Here is a 16,640-nt window from a genome sequence, read left to right on the forward strand (position 1 = left end):
ATGAGAGACACTGCAGACTAAAACAACCAGAAAAATCTGCAGTAGCTGAACATGCCCTAAAACAAACTGGACATGAAATTCTATTTCAAAATAATGAAATACTGGACAACACCAGCAATCATTATGTCAGACTGCTCAGGGAAGCCACTGAAATCCACAAGCACCAGCAGAACTTCAACAAAAAAGAGGAAAGTGTGAAGCTCAACAAAACTTGGCTCCCAGTTCTCAAAAATACAGCGTGCAAAAGGTCAACGAACTCTACCCAGCCACAAGGACAGGGGATCACTACACACAAAAGACCAGCTAACGACACCCATCAACCACAGTGACAGATAATCTCTTCTCCTTAGCACAACAATACACCCACAACAAGACACACTAATCACCCATTTACAGAAAAATCAAAAGCCTATCTCACAGCCATAAATACTGCACTCCCAAGCTAACTACGTACATCAGATCACAGACTGCTGTCCTCTGAAGATGCCGGCTACAGAGACTGGCGAAACGTTAGGAAGAACAACCTTCAGAACATGGCCAAAGAGCCCGGAAAACCCACAACAACCATCAGATCCCAGCCGTGAAAGCCTTCGTGAATACATATTTATAATTTTCATCACTTGATAGTGATTTTATAATACTGCCATTTTAAAAATCTATTTCAACTAGTATTTGGATCTTGCTGTGGTGTATAGACAGAGCTGCACATTTGTCAATTCTAAATTTCATTTGGATATTGTCAGTAAATATTTGCACTATGTTTAGTAGGTATTCTATCTCTGTGGAACTTTTTGCATATAGTTTTAGGTCACACATGTATGATTGATTTTTCCAGCTTGTTGTGAAATATGGTAGCCAAATCCAGTTTTATTTAAAATTATTCATATGGGGATTAGTGAGATGTTAAACAGCAGTAGTGACAAAGAATCCCCCTGAAATATTCCTCTTTTGATGTCAACTCCCCCAATTTCTTCACCATGGACCATTAAAATGGTTTCCCATGTTTCTGTGTTTTCCTTGAAGAACTTCTCAATATTTTTACTAATCTGAAACATTTTAAGGCAGATGTCAATCCAGCTGTGCGGCAATGAGTCAAATGCCTTTTTATAGTCTATCCAGGCCATGTTAAGGTTTGTTTGTTTTTTTTTTTTTGGTCTTTTTGCATTCGTTGGGATTATTTTATCAATAAGCAGGTGATCTTTAGTGCCTCTTGAGTTTTTACTTTTTAAGTTCCCTTTCTATCGATATAAGTGCATCTTCCTCATTCCATCCAACACAGTTCTGGATTATTATCATTTTTGCTCTGACATTAAGTTAATCAAGAAGAAAGAAAATACACCACAATGTGCAGTGTGAGTTTGACATGTGTTTTCTTAAAGGGATATTACTGTTTTTTCAAAGGTATTTGGGAAAAGGTCAAGCCCTTTCAGAGATACTACTTTGCAATAAATGTGAGGCAGTTTCGCAGGGACAGAAGAACAGAAATGAGAACAGATAAATGGTTGTTAAGTTGATTAAGATGTGCATAGAGATTAATAAATAATCTAGAAAATAAATATGAACAATTTCAAGGTAGATACTGTACATAACACTTCAGAGTCAGCAGCTCTCTGTTCTTACTCCCTGTAATGCAGTGCCAAAATTTTACAAACAGCTTGTAACTGCACTAGGTTGTTTAGACCAGCTATTTGTGATTCTGTCAGTTGAAGAAACTTAAATGCCAACATTTTACAGCCACCTAAGAGCAGCAAATTGACTTTGGGGCTCTTGTAAGAATATCTCAATGTAGGCTGTTGAATAATCCCTTTGGGGGCCCTGTAACTATTTTTATGCCTGGATATGCGTCATCAGTGGGTATTTTCTCTGGTGACTAGCTTACATCAGTAGGTCTCCTACCATACATTCTATATGATTGATGGGGGACACAGCTCCTGTTTTGCTTTTATCTGTGACCTCGAAGAATGGACAACCAGAATTTCCAGGCTCTTAGATTCTTTGGAGTGGCTGGAGAGATGGAGAGAGTACAGATTCCAGATAAATGCAGGTAGTACCGGAGATGACATGACATTCACTGGGCAAGGGGGGGGGGGAGGAGGGTGTTCCTTGTCTGAAAGGCTATTCATTACAGCTCTGTTTTCCAGTTTTCATTGAAAAGATGATTCTTGAACGTAAAGAGGAAGCTGCAGTTGGATTTCATGACATGATGTAGCTGCTGTATTGTTTCCTAGTGAACTGAAGTCTACCGAGAGCAATGTGTATTTTTCAGACAGCTGGTTTTTTTATCCAAGGAATGCTTGTTGTTTTGCAGCCCTGTTGAGAGGAATGCTGTGGAATGCAAAGCAAAAGGAGTTCATGCACAATCCTTTGCTTTAAAATAGAAAAAAAAAGAAGAAACATTTATAGAGGGAGAATGGAGAGTATTTAATCCAGATGTTATCCAGATGAAATCATAAGGTGCAGTAAGTAAGACAGTTCTTAAATTGATGGTTTACACCTGCTTTCATGATTTGAGGAGCCTTCTGCTAGCAATTAATTTCCTGATCTCTCTTAAATAATTTCTGGTAGGGAAATGAGTAGTGACAATAAAATGCGTATTAGTAAATTATCCCTTCTGTTCCGTTTCCTTCTGTCATTGCCACTGCCGCTCTCCCCCTCTACACTGGCTGGCTTCCTTCTGTGACATGTGTAAATGAGGCTGCAGTAAGCTTGCAAGATTTTTGTCGAGCAAACTCTGTTGAGGCCAGCTGAGAGCAGGAACCAGCTTATGGCGCTTTCTCTTTCTCTCTCCTGTTTACCCCTTTTGACACCAACCAACGTGATGGCAGGGGATGCCACGTTCAACTTGCGGTGACCTCTGACTTCAGGACTGTTGAGCTCCTTTGCTGGCACTTTCAGTTGTCAAGGGGACGACAGTAAGGTGCAGAAATGCTACCAGGATAAGGGAGTGCTGCATGTGGAGCTGAAAATAACGCTGCAGATATTCTGCTGCTGCATGAAGGGAATATTATGCATTTGCCTGTCAACCTGTGTAAGTGAAGGGTCACAGTAATGGGGTTTTCCATATTCCATGAGGAGAATTTTTTTCCTGTGATGAATGGGCTTCCTCTGGGGGCGGGGGGTAACTCTCAGTATGTGTCCTTAGGAAGAGTGGCACAAAATAAAAACATAAAAGCAAGCCAGGTTTTCCTTATTGACTTGTTGTGTTGTTTCCATTGCTGCTAAGTCTAATGATGGTTGTTAAGGATGGATGCCTGTGATCTATTATATTGTGTGTTGGCTTCAACAGAGCTTAAGAATTTATAACTAGGTGAAGGTTTGGAGCAGCAGGGACCTGTATTTCATAGTCAGTGCCTGTTATGTTGCTGTACCAAACAGTACTTCCACCATTCCCTCAGATTACTGCTATTGTACAATGGCAGAATTCTGAAACCAAACATCCTAGTCCTGTTATAGATGGAAAGTTGTTGGGGTTTAATCATGGTGGGTTTAGCTGGTAAGGCAGGTCTTCTGATTAGGAAAGCACTGCAAGCATGTTCAAACAAATATGTTTATATGCAGCTCATCAGACCTTTGAAAGGGATTCACCAAGTTTTCATTGACATTCATTTTTGGGGTTGTGGAGAAGACTTATGTGACTGTCCCCACCATGATTAGAACCCTATGTGCTGTCAAACTATCACACCTGAATGGCTGCAAATGTTAGTTCTGAATTCACCTTTCCCATTAAGTGACCATTAGTGAATTTTGAACAGCAAGTAAAATTAGTTTACAGTGCATTTCTGTACATGTCGATTCAGAAGCAAGCCCCACTGACTTCGGTGGACTTATTTCCAGATATGTGTGTACAGAAATTGCAGTCTTAGACAATGTAAACACCTCATTGCCATACTTCTGAATGTGCCAAAAGGATTTCTGTATGGATATTTTTTTGGTTTTGATTTAATTTCAAGAGCCTTTGATGACTCATGGCAAGCTGGTTATATAATTCATAGTCTGCAAAAGGTTAAACTCAGAATCTTGATGGAATTGAGTCATTTGCTGCAGAAGCCAATCATTGAATTCTTTTGGAGCTCTAAGTTTAAGGTGTGCATGTGTTTCAGTGGATGTTACTCTGATGGCATATCAGAAAATGCCAGGAAGTGTCAAGAATAAATAAGATGCTACTTGCACCATGCTTTTGAGGTTTACTGGGAAAAATTCAGTGGTCTTTGACTTTTATTCATAACGTGCACCCGTCTGTGCTTATGGAGTCGCTTTTCTTGGACCAAATTAACTAGCGTTCCTGGGCTGTTTTGCATTGGCCTTGCTATGTGACTTGATTCAGTCTCCTGAGTCCTCTGGACCAATGGTTCTCAATATTGATACCTTATGTCTTATAAATCATCTGTTAAAGAATCTGTAATAGAAACAAAAAGACCTCTCTTCCCTGCCTGCCTAAGGAAGGTGTTTATATGTTTACAGGGATTCTATTGCTCATTAATGGTAATTTGGTGACCAAGGGACCTGGAGAAATGTTAGGTTTCCAAGAAATTGTTCACATGCCAAAAAGCCACAGATGTGTAATTGGTGGCTGGCCGATCCATGAGAGGTGGCATGTCACACTTACAAGAGGACATGAGGAGAGAGAATTCTTCATAAATTATTTTGAAAACTAAACTGCTTTTGTGTTCCACAAGTGGGGCATGTGCCAGTGGTTGAGAGCCACTGATCTTGACTGCTTTTCTCTTCAGTGTTTCCATAGGGGACACTGTGTTTTAGTTAGTTCAACTCATTTCTGTGCCAGTTTGATCTGACAGATCAAATGCAGAAGAACCAAAGCCAGGAAGGACTCGTGGTATGACAGGTGCTTGGCAACCTCCCACTTTTTGTTTTTTTTTGCTGACCAAGGCAAACATCCAAAACAAGTCTATTGAGCCCCTGAGGGGCTGCTGTACATGGTTAGGATGCTGTATATGGGGCATGCCCTGTGGTGCCCTGTTATACATTTGTTTCTTAAGGAGAGTAGTTCCCCTGAGTGGATGGACTGGTGGTCTGGCCCTTTCCAGTTCCCTTCTAAGATATGCCAGACTGAAATCCCTCAAGATTCATGTCCCTGATAAAAACCAGACAATAGGAGTTGCTTTTAACAGTCTTTTGCTTCTGACACAGACTGCTATACTTAGAACGGAAAAGTCTTCTGAAGCATTTATAACTCCTAACCTTTATGTCAGGGTCAGTAGGTGTGAGATGCTTAAGTGCCACTAGGTCTCTAAATGTCAGCTCTAAACTTTAGTTGACACAGGTCTTAGAATGTTGGTATCACACAGTCACCTTTCATACAGGGTCTCCAAACTCAACAATTTTTTGGGTCTGCATCTAAATTCATAGCTTGCTTATATATGGAGTTTGGGAGAACACTGAGAACAGAGAGCTGTCTTTGTTTTTTTACATGGACACCCTTATCCTATTTGCTGATGTACTCTTTCAGTGCATTCGGGTTTTTCCCACTGCAACCCAGAATTAAGGTTGCTGTGCCAAACTAAAATACTTTTGAGCCACTACCATTACAGCTCACCAGGTTGCCATGGAGTAGATGTAATTTTTGGCAAATGGTTCAATTAACTATGGAATCCTATGTTTACTACAGCAGCCTTCCACATTTGATATGTTTCCTTTCTTCATTGATTAATTGAGAATGAACCACCTTTATTTTGCCATTATTTATCCTAATGTGTGAGCATTGCCTGAGAGGAAGTTAATGCGTAAGATGTATGTTTCATGTACAGTGTTCAAATGACTTTAACCAATAATTGCAGACATTGCCTGGTTGTAGCTGATACTTACCAAAAAATTTCATGGAAGAAATGTTAGGCTCAGTAGCTCCTTATTTCTTTCTCTCAACTTTTGTTTAGTCTGTCTGCAGTACAAGCTGCATCTATAACATCCATCTTTAGATACACTTTGGGTGGCAATATAATTTCAGGCCAGATCTATCTGGAAGGAAATAAGCAGTGAACAGAGTAAGAATAATCTGTTAAATTAGACCCATGCCCTAGATCAACCATTCTCAATGGGAGGACCATATGGCCCCTTGGGGGCCCCTGGCACATTTGAAGGGGGGGAACAGACTAGAAACAATTCTTCATGCACCATCTTATAAGGTTCATCTGTGACTTATACAATCCTGATTCAGCCTATATTCCTTTCATATTGTGTTTATGGCCGTGGCAAAAAAAAAAGTTGAGAATGGCTACTCCAGATTTAAGGCATACAAAAAGAAGAAAGTTAACAACGCCGCCTAGAGTGGTCCTCACCCGACCAGATAGGCGGGATATAAATAAAATAAATAAATAAAATAAATAAACGCAGTTCTAGTTATGGCTATTCAGAAGCAAGTTCTACTGAATTCAAGGTCCTTAGTCCCAAATAAGTGATTATAGGATTACCATCTAAAAGGTTTCTTTCTTTATTTTTCTACTTCCAAGCTTTGGTTCAATACAGGATGAGAAGTGAAGTGGGAGGTAAGAATCAGAATTCTTCTTGAAATTTGCATATTTTAAAATTTTATAAAATCAATTTGGAAATAAGATTGTATTTCTAAACTTCAATTATTAGTAGTAGTATTAGAGGTTACCATGTAACCTTTGTATCACCTTTTGGTGAATATGTTTAAGGTTTCCAGCTTATGGATATGGACAGAGTTCCTCCTGAAGAAGCTTCACTGATCAGTAAGAGTTTCCTTGGCTCTTGTCCACCCTTGTCTCTTGTCCGCCCAGCTAGCTAGGCAGTGGATGAATGCTTGGATAAGAAAACTGATAAACTGGAAAGGATAAAGAAGTGGCCTTGTTTCATCTGGTTTAACAAAAATGATGGGGCTGACTGAAAAAGTCATCATTATATGCATTTACGTGGCTGCTGCCAGCTCACCTACAAGTTTTCCTTGCTGCTGCTGATTCTCTTGCTTTATTTCAGTTAGGTTTTCCTGTTGGTCATCTTGTGCTGGTTTGTAGAATGGGGGCAAGGTGTCCCTTATTTTTTCTTTGACTATTTAGCATTTGATTCCATTAGCTGTGATATCCACCTGCTGGAGCATAAGGAAGACATTAGTGTGATGTGAGCATTGCAGTGTTTAACATGTGGCAATCTGCTGCTGTGAGCAAGATTGTTACATTCCCTTGTTTGTAGTTTCAGCAAGTCTACCATAATGTTTACTTCATAGGAGACTTTCTGTTATTGACTTGTGTTCATCATGATCTTCATGATTTTTTTTCTTTATAACATTAATGCAGAATCAGAACTGCAAGAGATACAGTCATAGTGTCTGTTATGTCACAATTTTCAATGACGAAGGAGGCATTAGAAACTTGAATGTATGGGACATAATATTGAGCAACCATATTCTGTAGGAAGATGCCTAGAGTGTCCCCATGAAATAAAGCAATGTGCTTGGCTCTTCCTCATAGGGTTAACAGTGGGTCAAATCCTGCAACTACTTTCCTTTCCCATCTGGCCACAAGCCCACTGTTGTAAGCCCTGGGTGGAGTTCCAGCAGCTAAGATATGTAAACCTTATTGTGGGCTGGGAGCTTGACTGGAAATAAGGTCTTTTCTGATTCCACCTCTTGTCTGCCATTATCCTGACATTTTTGTTGGCTCTCTAACTCTTTGGACTCCTTGAGTATTGTGAAGAAAATTAGGAACTGGGAAGCATGGAATTCATTTACTGAAGCTTCAGTGTTTCTTTGTGGGTGCCTGGAAAGCTGGCCAAGAAGTCAGAAGTCAGTATTGGGTATGGACAAAAGGGCAATTCACACTTTCAATTGCCCTCCTGTTAAAGAACTCTTAAAAGTGCAATTCCAGGCAGCACTAAAAGGATCAGGCACTTTTCTGTGCTTCTGTCTGATCCAATGTGACATTTAATGCTAGTCTGTTTTCTTCCCAGGATTCATGCAGATTTAAGCTGTGAGAAAGGCAGATGGGAAGAAGATGCTTTTGTTTTTGGAAAACAAAAAACAAGAGTAAGATATTGATTACAGCAGGTGTGGAATAGCTTATTTATTGTAGAAAAGGGATTAGAAAATGTAGTTAGATGTCTCAGGCTGACTCAGAAAGAGGGGACTGTGTTTGTTTGCAATTGTATGATGTTGTACTGGGAAGAATGCACCCCACCCTGTGCATGTCCAAGAAGTACACAGTCACTCTGCTAAGGTATGCATATTAGGTAGTCTACTTTAGTTTTTGTGGTTTTCTGGTGTGTTTCTCTTGAATTGTCTGAGGCTGTTTCTGTATTTTGCAACAAGTATTGTATCTTTTGCACCTTTTTGGGGTAACATTTTGGAATGTCTGTCCTTTTAACTTGTTCTTCTCTATCTCTTACTAAAATACAAATATCCTTTCAAAGAGCTGCTTGGATTTTTTGGTGTGGAGGATTTGTGGTATGAAAACCAGGTCTTGCCTTGACCAAACTACTAGGATTTTGATGTTGGTGTAAGGGGGGGGGGCAGCTCTACACTTGTAAGGAATGCACCTTGTGGATTTTGGTTGAACTCTCTGGAAGCACTGCCAAGTCTGAGTAGATGGTAATGTTTGGGAATGATACATTCTCAGCCAGGTTTCACAGTCTCCTCTTCAACTAGCATTTACCTGAGCTTACTCATCTCAGGACAAGAAGGGTAGTCTGGCTAAGTGGCTATCAAATAGCCTTGATCAGGGAACCATCACTCCTATATCTCTGGGACTCTTCTTGTTTGTTTTCTGATTCACCTGGCCTGACTCTGGATTGGCCTTTGACTTTGCCTTGGGATCTCTGGTTGGATTCTGTTCGCTAGACTTCTACATTGCCTTTACCCTAGTTGTGAACTCCCTTGGCCGGACTTGTTTTGTGACTTAGCCTGCCAAGACTTCCTCTGTGTGGCAATCTTGCTTGGGAGCAGGACAAAAGACAATTTTCAAGAAGTTCTGCTTCACTAAGTCTCCCAAATTTCTCTGAAGGGCCCCAAATCTACACCTATACTTGTTGCAGCTAAGTAAATGGGATGTTTGGGCACCTTTCTCACTCTACAGCAGAGATGGCTAATTTCTTCATTGATCAGATGTTAGGACTAGCGTGTAATCTTTTAATTTGGCTCCCCTTCTACAAGCAGTAATAACGTAGAAGTACTTTAGATTTCGATAAATAATAATTGAACTGTAGTACTTTTAAAAGCTACATTCCCATGCATAATTATTTGGAATGTGCTAGTGAACTTGATGTCCAAGTAAACATGTATGGGGTGGTACAAGTACACTCCTTTAAAACTGAAATAAAACCTTCCCTAGTGTGATTTCAGCAAAGTCAAGTCTGCTTCTGAAGCTTATAGCTTTCACTGTAAACACTGCAAAGCATTAATAGTTCCTTGGTGGTGTTCTTGTTGTTTTCATGAATGCCCTGACATAGTCTCTCAATGAAAATCTTAACCTTGTAGTCACTCTGCCATAACATGGATATGTCTGAGTAGTGCAGCTGCTGTATTTGTGATTTAAACACTAACTTGAAGTGTGAAATCTGGCATGCTTTGAGGCTCTTGAATCCAATCCAGTCCCAGCTGGAGAAATGCCATTGACTGTAATAAAGGCAGGATCTGCCCCTAAATCAGATGATGCAGAACTTATGTATATTTCATCTTTTTGCATTCAGATTTTTATGACTTTAGATAAAATATCATACTGCTAACTAACTAGCCTAGTGAAAAAAATTGTGACTACCGTATCAAACCGGAACACAAACTATTTTAGGACAACACTGAAATAATAACTAGTTGGAGCATGTGTTCCACAAAATTGTTACTCTTTTCTGTTCTTTTTCCCCCCAAAGTAGTGTGTCTCTGTGTGTGCTCATTTAGATAAATCAGGAATATAGTACAGTAGTTATTGACAGTGACAAGCAGAATCCAACTCAAATTGGATACTTTTCAGTCCTGTCAGTTTCAATGGGAAAATATAAACTGACAGTAACACAAAATAAGTTGTCTCTTCAGCCCTATTGATTTTGGAGGGAAAGTATTGCATATGCTTAAATCTGGCCCAGTCAGAATTAATTTAGGTCAGGTGAGAAATATTTTCCCCCTTTATTTGTTTGTATATGTTTCTATGCGCCCTCAGGTTGCTTCTCAGTTAAGGCAACCCTTACAGAGCTTTAGAAGTACATGAGTGGCATGTGAGACCTAGGAAGTGGTGTATCCTTGCCCCCTCCCTGTGTGTTTCTGTGACTGAGCAGGTATTTTAACTCAGGTCTTCTCACTCCTACTCTGATCGCCCCACTACATCACACTGGTATTCATTGTTGCTAAATGGTTATTCTCATAGCTAGGATATTTAACTTGAAATCAGTTCACTGTGTATATCTAAATGGACTCCAGTCATAAAAACAGTGAGAAATAGCGGAATCTCTATTTATTTATTTTATTTATCTAAAATATTTCTATCCCATCTTTCTCCCTCAAAGGACCCAAGGAGGTTTACATAATTAAAACAGTATTTAAAAGCTAAAACAGTAAGTATATACACACACATATATAAGGCATTGGGATTTCTGAATACATTTGCTTTCGCTCATGCTGTTAAAGAGTAGTAAAGATTACAAGGAATAAACCCATTCACAAATACTAATGTCATTTCTGGTGTGTACTTCTATATATCTATATAAAACCTGAGCATGAACTGGAACATAATGTGGCTCTTCTTGTATTTCATGGATCAGACTTCTAAGTTATTTTGAGTTGCTACTCCTGAATACTTCTGCAGATAATAGTAGTGAATATAAAAAAGTAAATTTTTCTAGATTTGTCTTCACTTTCTACTACCTGAAAACCAGGATTAGAATTCAGTGACGTGTATCTTCTGATGGAAGAACCTTTCTCAGTGGATCCAGGAAGAGGCTGTTCTTCTCTCCACATAGTTTTTGCTTGCCTACATTGGGACATTTTCCTTTTCTTCCTCCCTTTCCAGCCCTCCATGCCAACAGACATTGCGCAAGAGGGTTATCCAGCTATCTCAGCAGAGACTGAAAGCATGTGGAGTCTTTAAATATGTGTGGAATCCCATCTCCCTGGATTCAGTAATGGGCTTACTCTGTTCGTAGCTGGATCCTCACTCAGGAATATTTTATAATGAAACATTGGAATTGTGATAAAAAAACTACTTGACTATTGAAGAGCTGTTGTACCATTGGACCAGCACATGCCATAACAGAACATAGGTTTGACTACAGATTGCATTGGCGTTCTGTCACAACTATTGCATGTGTGAATTCAGTTAGGGAGGATATTTGCATTAGGTATATTGAAACTGGTGTGTGCTGTTGCAGACGGTATTTTAAATTCACCAGTTCATCCGTTAATCAGATTTACCGTATCAATTAGTTAAAGAACTCAGCCTGAGGATTCTCAATTCTTGCAAAATCTGACTCTTTCCTCCCACCTGTAAAACCTGAGTCTCAAGATATATACATAGGCAACAAGGAAAATCAGATTTACTGTAGTTTACGGTGATTGTGTAATTTGTTCAAATTGGCAACTAGGCTAGGAGTGAAAATCCAGCCTCTGATTGGAAAGCGTAGGAAGATTTCTTCAATGATAAACCTGTCTGTCAAAGAAGTGGAGCCACAGTTTTTCTTTCTTTCTTTTTCTAAGTAGGTCTGGCTTTATATTTGAAGAGTGTCATGGCATCACCTCAGGAAGTGAAGCAATAGTATACCATGGAGCTAGGAAGATCTCTTTGAAAGTGCTCACTGAATGCCAGGGAAGCATGTTAGGTGCTTTCTTCTGTAGGCATGCCAGGAGAAGAATAATCTACCAGACTGTTCTCCGCTTTCTTTCTTCTGTTTGACCTGTACAAAAATGTAACAAACAGATACAAGTATAACTTGAGTTCTTGTTAAGAGGCACTTCAGAGAGACAGCAAAGCATTCACCTTAAGGTCAGCTTTTCTTAAAGCAGAATTATGAATAGGATTTAGCTAGAATGGGGCCACATACACATTTCATTGGCTCTTACCCAGTCATCCCTTCTACTTCTGAGCAACACTGATGTGTGTGTTTGTGTATCTTTGCTGGTCTTTGTGCAGTGAATTGCCCTCAATCAGACCTTGCACTAATGGTGCTGTCTTCTTACAGCAGAAGCGGGTCAGAAATAATTTCTACCAGTTGCTGGTATCTTCCTCACCACTCCTCTTGAAAACATACATTGCTCTTTTAAAAGCCCTGCCAATGAGATTCATCTGCACTAGCAGTTTTCCTTTAATTACACTTGGCCTCCCCAGCAATCTTTCCTTCCATCAACATTTAATTAACTTACAAGCCACAAGTCATAGATATGTCATATTTGCTTTATTGGATATTAAGCAAATATTTTACTTATTTATTTGTTCCATTTTTACCCCGCCCATCTAGATTTGGGAATATACTCTGGGCGGCTTACTAAATATAAAGATAAAAACAGCATTAAAATAACTTTGATGATAAAAGCAGAAAAAATCAATAAAGAAAACAGGATCCAAGATTGGATAAAGAAGCTATGTAATGGGAGGAGGGAAGGCCTGGTGGAAGAACCAAGTCTTCAACTTGTTTTTTAAAATTCCCAGCGAGGGTGCCAATTGAATCTCCAGAGGTAAGGTGTTCCAAAGATGAGGGGCTACCGCCGAGAAGGCCCGGTATATCTATTTGGATGGTTCCATAAAGTGGGACTAAGGGGCTGTAGTTTGATGTTAGAGGAGGTCCTTTATATCAGGAGGAGCCTAGATTGGCATCTTCAGTTTTAAAACAGCCAGGTAGCAGATGAGGAGAGAAATTTCTATTGGAAAACGTTTGCCAGTCCCAGAAGGCAAAACTAGATGAATATATAGGACTACAGTTACTCCTAACTAGAGTAGACTTATTGGGTCAAATCTTGTTGTTTAGCATAATAAATTACACTAGAGTACCCTCACTCAATCAACCAGGGATGTATAAGTTTCACTTAATCAAATAGGCCTACTCTAATGGCAATGCACTTTGTTAAAATAATTTGCAGTTAGAGTATGCCCGTTTGAATCACTGAAACTTGCAGAATAGTTGGCACTCCAAATCCCTATTGTTTCAATGGGTCTGCTCTAGTGCAGACTACTATGCTAAGTAACAAGATTTTGGCCGTTGAATAAACACTTCTTTAAGTCGCATTGATACCACTCTAGTTGGCATTAACAATTGGATTTACTGGATAATCTCGCCTGACGTAAGGCAGCTTCCTGTTTTGCTCTTTGGGTCATATTAGAAGGAAACTACAGTGGTACCTCAGTTTATGAACACCTTGGTTTATGAAAGAAAATCCATTGAAAATAATGCCTTGGTTTATGATTTTTTCCCCCCCACATTGCACCTGGGAGGTTCATAGCGTGCATTCCTATGGGAAACCATGTTTCAGTTTGCAAATTTTTCACATTACGAAACGTCCCAGAGAACACATTAATTTCATAAACTGAGGTACGGCTGTACTGGAAGATATGTGGGCAACAGTTTTTTTCAGGTGAACTTGCTGATAACCTACTGATGACCTAGTAATGCACAACTGTTTCAGGATTCAAGAGTTTAAAAGAAATATAGAAAAAAAAATCAAAAACAGTTTAAAATTAGTGACATAGCACATTCAGTGTCAAAACATGGGAGCATATTACAGCTTGAGTTCAGGCTACTGAAGGACCTTATCTCCCTATATGCGCCTTCTCAGCAATTAAGATCAGCAGAGGAGGCCCTCCTTTCAGTCCCATTGCCAGCAGAAGCACAGCTGATGGGGACACGGGAGAGGGTCTTCTCTGTGGTGGCTCCCAGGCTATGGAATGCTCTCCCTTGGGAGATCAGGATGGCCCCTTCCCTGTTATCCTTCTGAAAAAAGCTAAAGATCCATCTCTTCAGACAGGCTTTTAACAATTACAGCTGTGTCCCTGAACCCCCAATTCAGCAAATAATTGTAATATTTTCTCTGTTTTCATGTTTTAATCTTTTAATTACATTTTAAAATCATATATTGTTTAATTTATCCTTTCATATTTAACTTACTGTGAGGTGCTTTAGATCCCTTGTTGGGAGAAAAGCAGCATATAAATAAAATTAATAATAATAAATAATATTACCATCTGTGATGTAATTACCCAATTGCAAAGACATATTAGACAAATATTAGAAATCTAGTCTGCATAATTAGTGGAATATGTGCACATTTCTAATATTTTAAATAACATATAGAAAGAATTTGTTTAAGGTTTTATGAGTAGCTATTAATCTACATGATCATGCCAAAAAATACTAATGACTTAAGTTGGGAGAAGGGACTATTTGCAAGAGAAGATAATTGACGTGTATAAGTGCAATGTTATGGTTAAAGGAAAGTGCTATGTAATAAGAGCTGACAGAACACAATGGAATCAGAAAAGATGGCCAGTTGTTTCTTGCTCATTAGAAGAGTTATAAAGACCCTTGAATCGGGAAGATGACAAATGGAAAAATACCTAACCAAATTAATAAGACCAAGAAAACTCAAAACACATACATTGCCAAAAACTAGAATGCTTTGGTCACATCATGACAAGTGGAAGAGACATATGGTTAAAGCTGATCATTTCGGGTAAACTAAATGGGAAAAATAAATGCAGGGTGAAAAAAAGGCTGGCTGGCTAAAGAATCTTGGAGGGTGGTTTGGACGCAAAGCAACAGCATGCTTTAGAGCTGCCAGATCCAGAGCCAACATGGCTATGATGACATCCAAACCTGGGAGGAGGAAAAGTGTCCTATATATAAAATTTAATGAACTTATGGATGTATATTCAGAAAGATGTATGTTCAGAATAGATACCCTATTGTAATTTAATATAATTCTATAATTAGAAAAAAGCCACCAAGGAAATTTCTCATTCCTCTGTGATAGGCTGCATCTCCACATATTCCCTTCCCCCCTCCTCAAAAACCTGACTCATCATAGTTTATGGTTACTATATAAAGAAAAAGATGAGGAGAGTCATGTATGGCAGAAGGTAAAGGTAAGTTCTGTTTCCAGTGGAAAAGTTGAGAGTGATGATGCTTATAACTCTGCTTAAACTTGTAGAATTTGCTTTGATTCAAACAAACATTGGTCAAAATCCTGTTACATAGTAACTTGTACTGTGGTAGGTCCATTGACAAGTATTTGACAAGTCTTCTGTAAATTACCATGATTCAAATGGGCCAACTCTAGTTGCAATTTGTTGTTGTTTAGTTGTTAAGTTGTGTCCGACTCTTCGTGACCCCATGGACCAGAGCACGCCAGGCCCTCCTGTCTTCCACTGCCTCCCACAGTTCCAATTTACTTTAGCATATTAGGCCACAGTTAGGTGTAGGCCAATTTGAATCAATGGAACTTATGATGTTATTGACTCACAAAATCCCCTTTGATTCAGTGGGCCTTGTAATGTGACTTGAAACAATAAACAATAGGATCTAGGCCATTTTCATTACTTTCCCATGTTGTAGTAAGGGACATATAGATCATAAAAGGCACCTGATCCTCCCCTCTAGAAAGAAGACCAGAGAAAAAGAACATGATTACTTGTTTGTTGAAGGTTTTTCGGGCTGTTTGGCCATGTTCGGGAGGTTTCACCAGTTTCAATCACAGTGACAGATAATCTCCCCCTTATCACAAAAATACACCCATTGAAAAAACAACAACACTCTGATCACCATAATCGCCCAATCTCCTGAAAAAGACAAAAAGCTGATCACACAGCTACAAATACTCAACTATACCACACACTACATCAGAACACAGACAGAGTTCTAACTCCTGTCCTCTGAAGATGCCGGCCACAGAGACTGGTGAAACGTTAGGAAGAAAAACCTCCAGAACATGGCCAAACAACCCGAAAGACATACAACAACCCTTGGATTCCGGCCATGAAAGCCTTTGAGAAAATATGATTTCTGGTTTGAATTCTCCCTCTCTGGTTCTAACCAGCAGTCTACTGGTTACTGACTTGTAGTTTTCAAGTGATGAATGCTGTAGGTAACAGTGGGGGCAGGGGATAATAGCAACAATTCCAAAGGGTGATATGGGTGAGTATAAAGATGTTTTTAATTTGGGAGGAAACCCAGGAGTCATTTAATGAGTTAATGGGCTGCCCAATAGGGGGCAGTTGGGGGTGGGTACACTGGGGAGGAAGGCTCAGCTTTCTTGCATTATTTTCAGAACCCTTTGCATGATTTTATTTTCTTATCTAAAGTTACAGTGTGTTCACTGTTGCTAACTTGCTCTATGTGTCTCTTGCAACATCATCTGATTACCTGCAGAAGCCTGCTTCATTTTCTCATTCAGACCACTTCCTGGGGATTTCAAGGGTGATTCCAAGGCTACCACAGGGCCTGAGAGCTGCTTGATGCTCTGAGATTTTATGCTTTAATGTTAGCCTCTCAGGAAATGGTGTTTCTATCTTTATGTCAACTTCCTTTTGTCTGTTTGTACTTGAATAACTTAATCTAAATAATTCTATTTAGTCTTGGATATCTGATATAGAAAGGGCAGTTCATATGGAGTAAGTGCATCTGTATTGATGTGTACAGATGACATCATTTTACAGTTGTACTTTGTTCAGTATTGTCAAGTGATGTGGTTTCATGAGAAGGTA

At 39.3% G+C, this 16,640-nt stretch overlaps 1 protein-coding gene across 19 annotated transcripts in view; it reads left to right on the forward strand.

The window, feature by feature from the left end:
• The window catches only part of HIVEP2 (HIVEP zinc finger 2), a 170,723-nt gene that overhangs the window by 68,716 nt on the left and 85,367 nt on the right, over window positions 1-16,640 (forward strand). For 3 of the 19 annotated variants that reach the window (XM_078383296.1, XM_078383304.1, XM_078383303.1), the window contains exon 1: window positions 2,087-2,454. The exons of 11 other annotated variants lie outside the window; for them this stretch is intronic. The gene's annotated coding sequence lies outside the window, so the exon portion shown is untranslated. Of the gene's footprint in view, window positions 1-1,829; window positions 2,045-2,085; window positions 2,455-16,640 lie in introns of those variants that run through there. 5 more of the 19 variants (XM_078383300.1, XM_020813675.3, XM_078383307.1 and 2 more) reach the window with 3 other exon arrangements.

The sequence above is a fragment of the Pogona vitticeps genome, chromosome 1 (genome assembly GCF_051106095.1).
Source record: "Pogona vitticeps strain Pit_001003342236 chromosome 1, PviZW2.1, whole genome shotgun sequence".
NCBI lineage: Eukaryota > Metazoa > Chordata > Lepidosauria > Squamata > Agamidae > Pogona > Pogona vitticeps.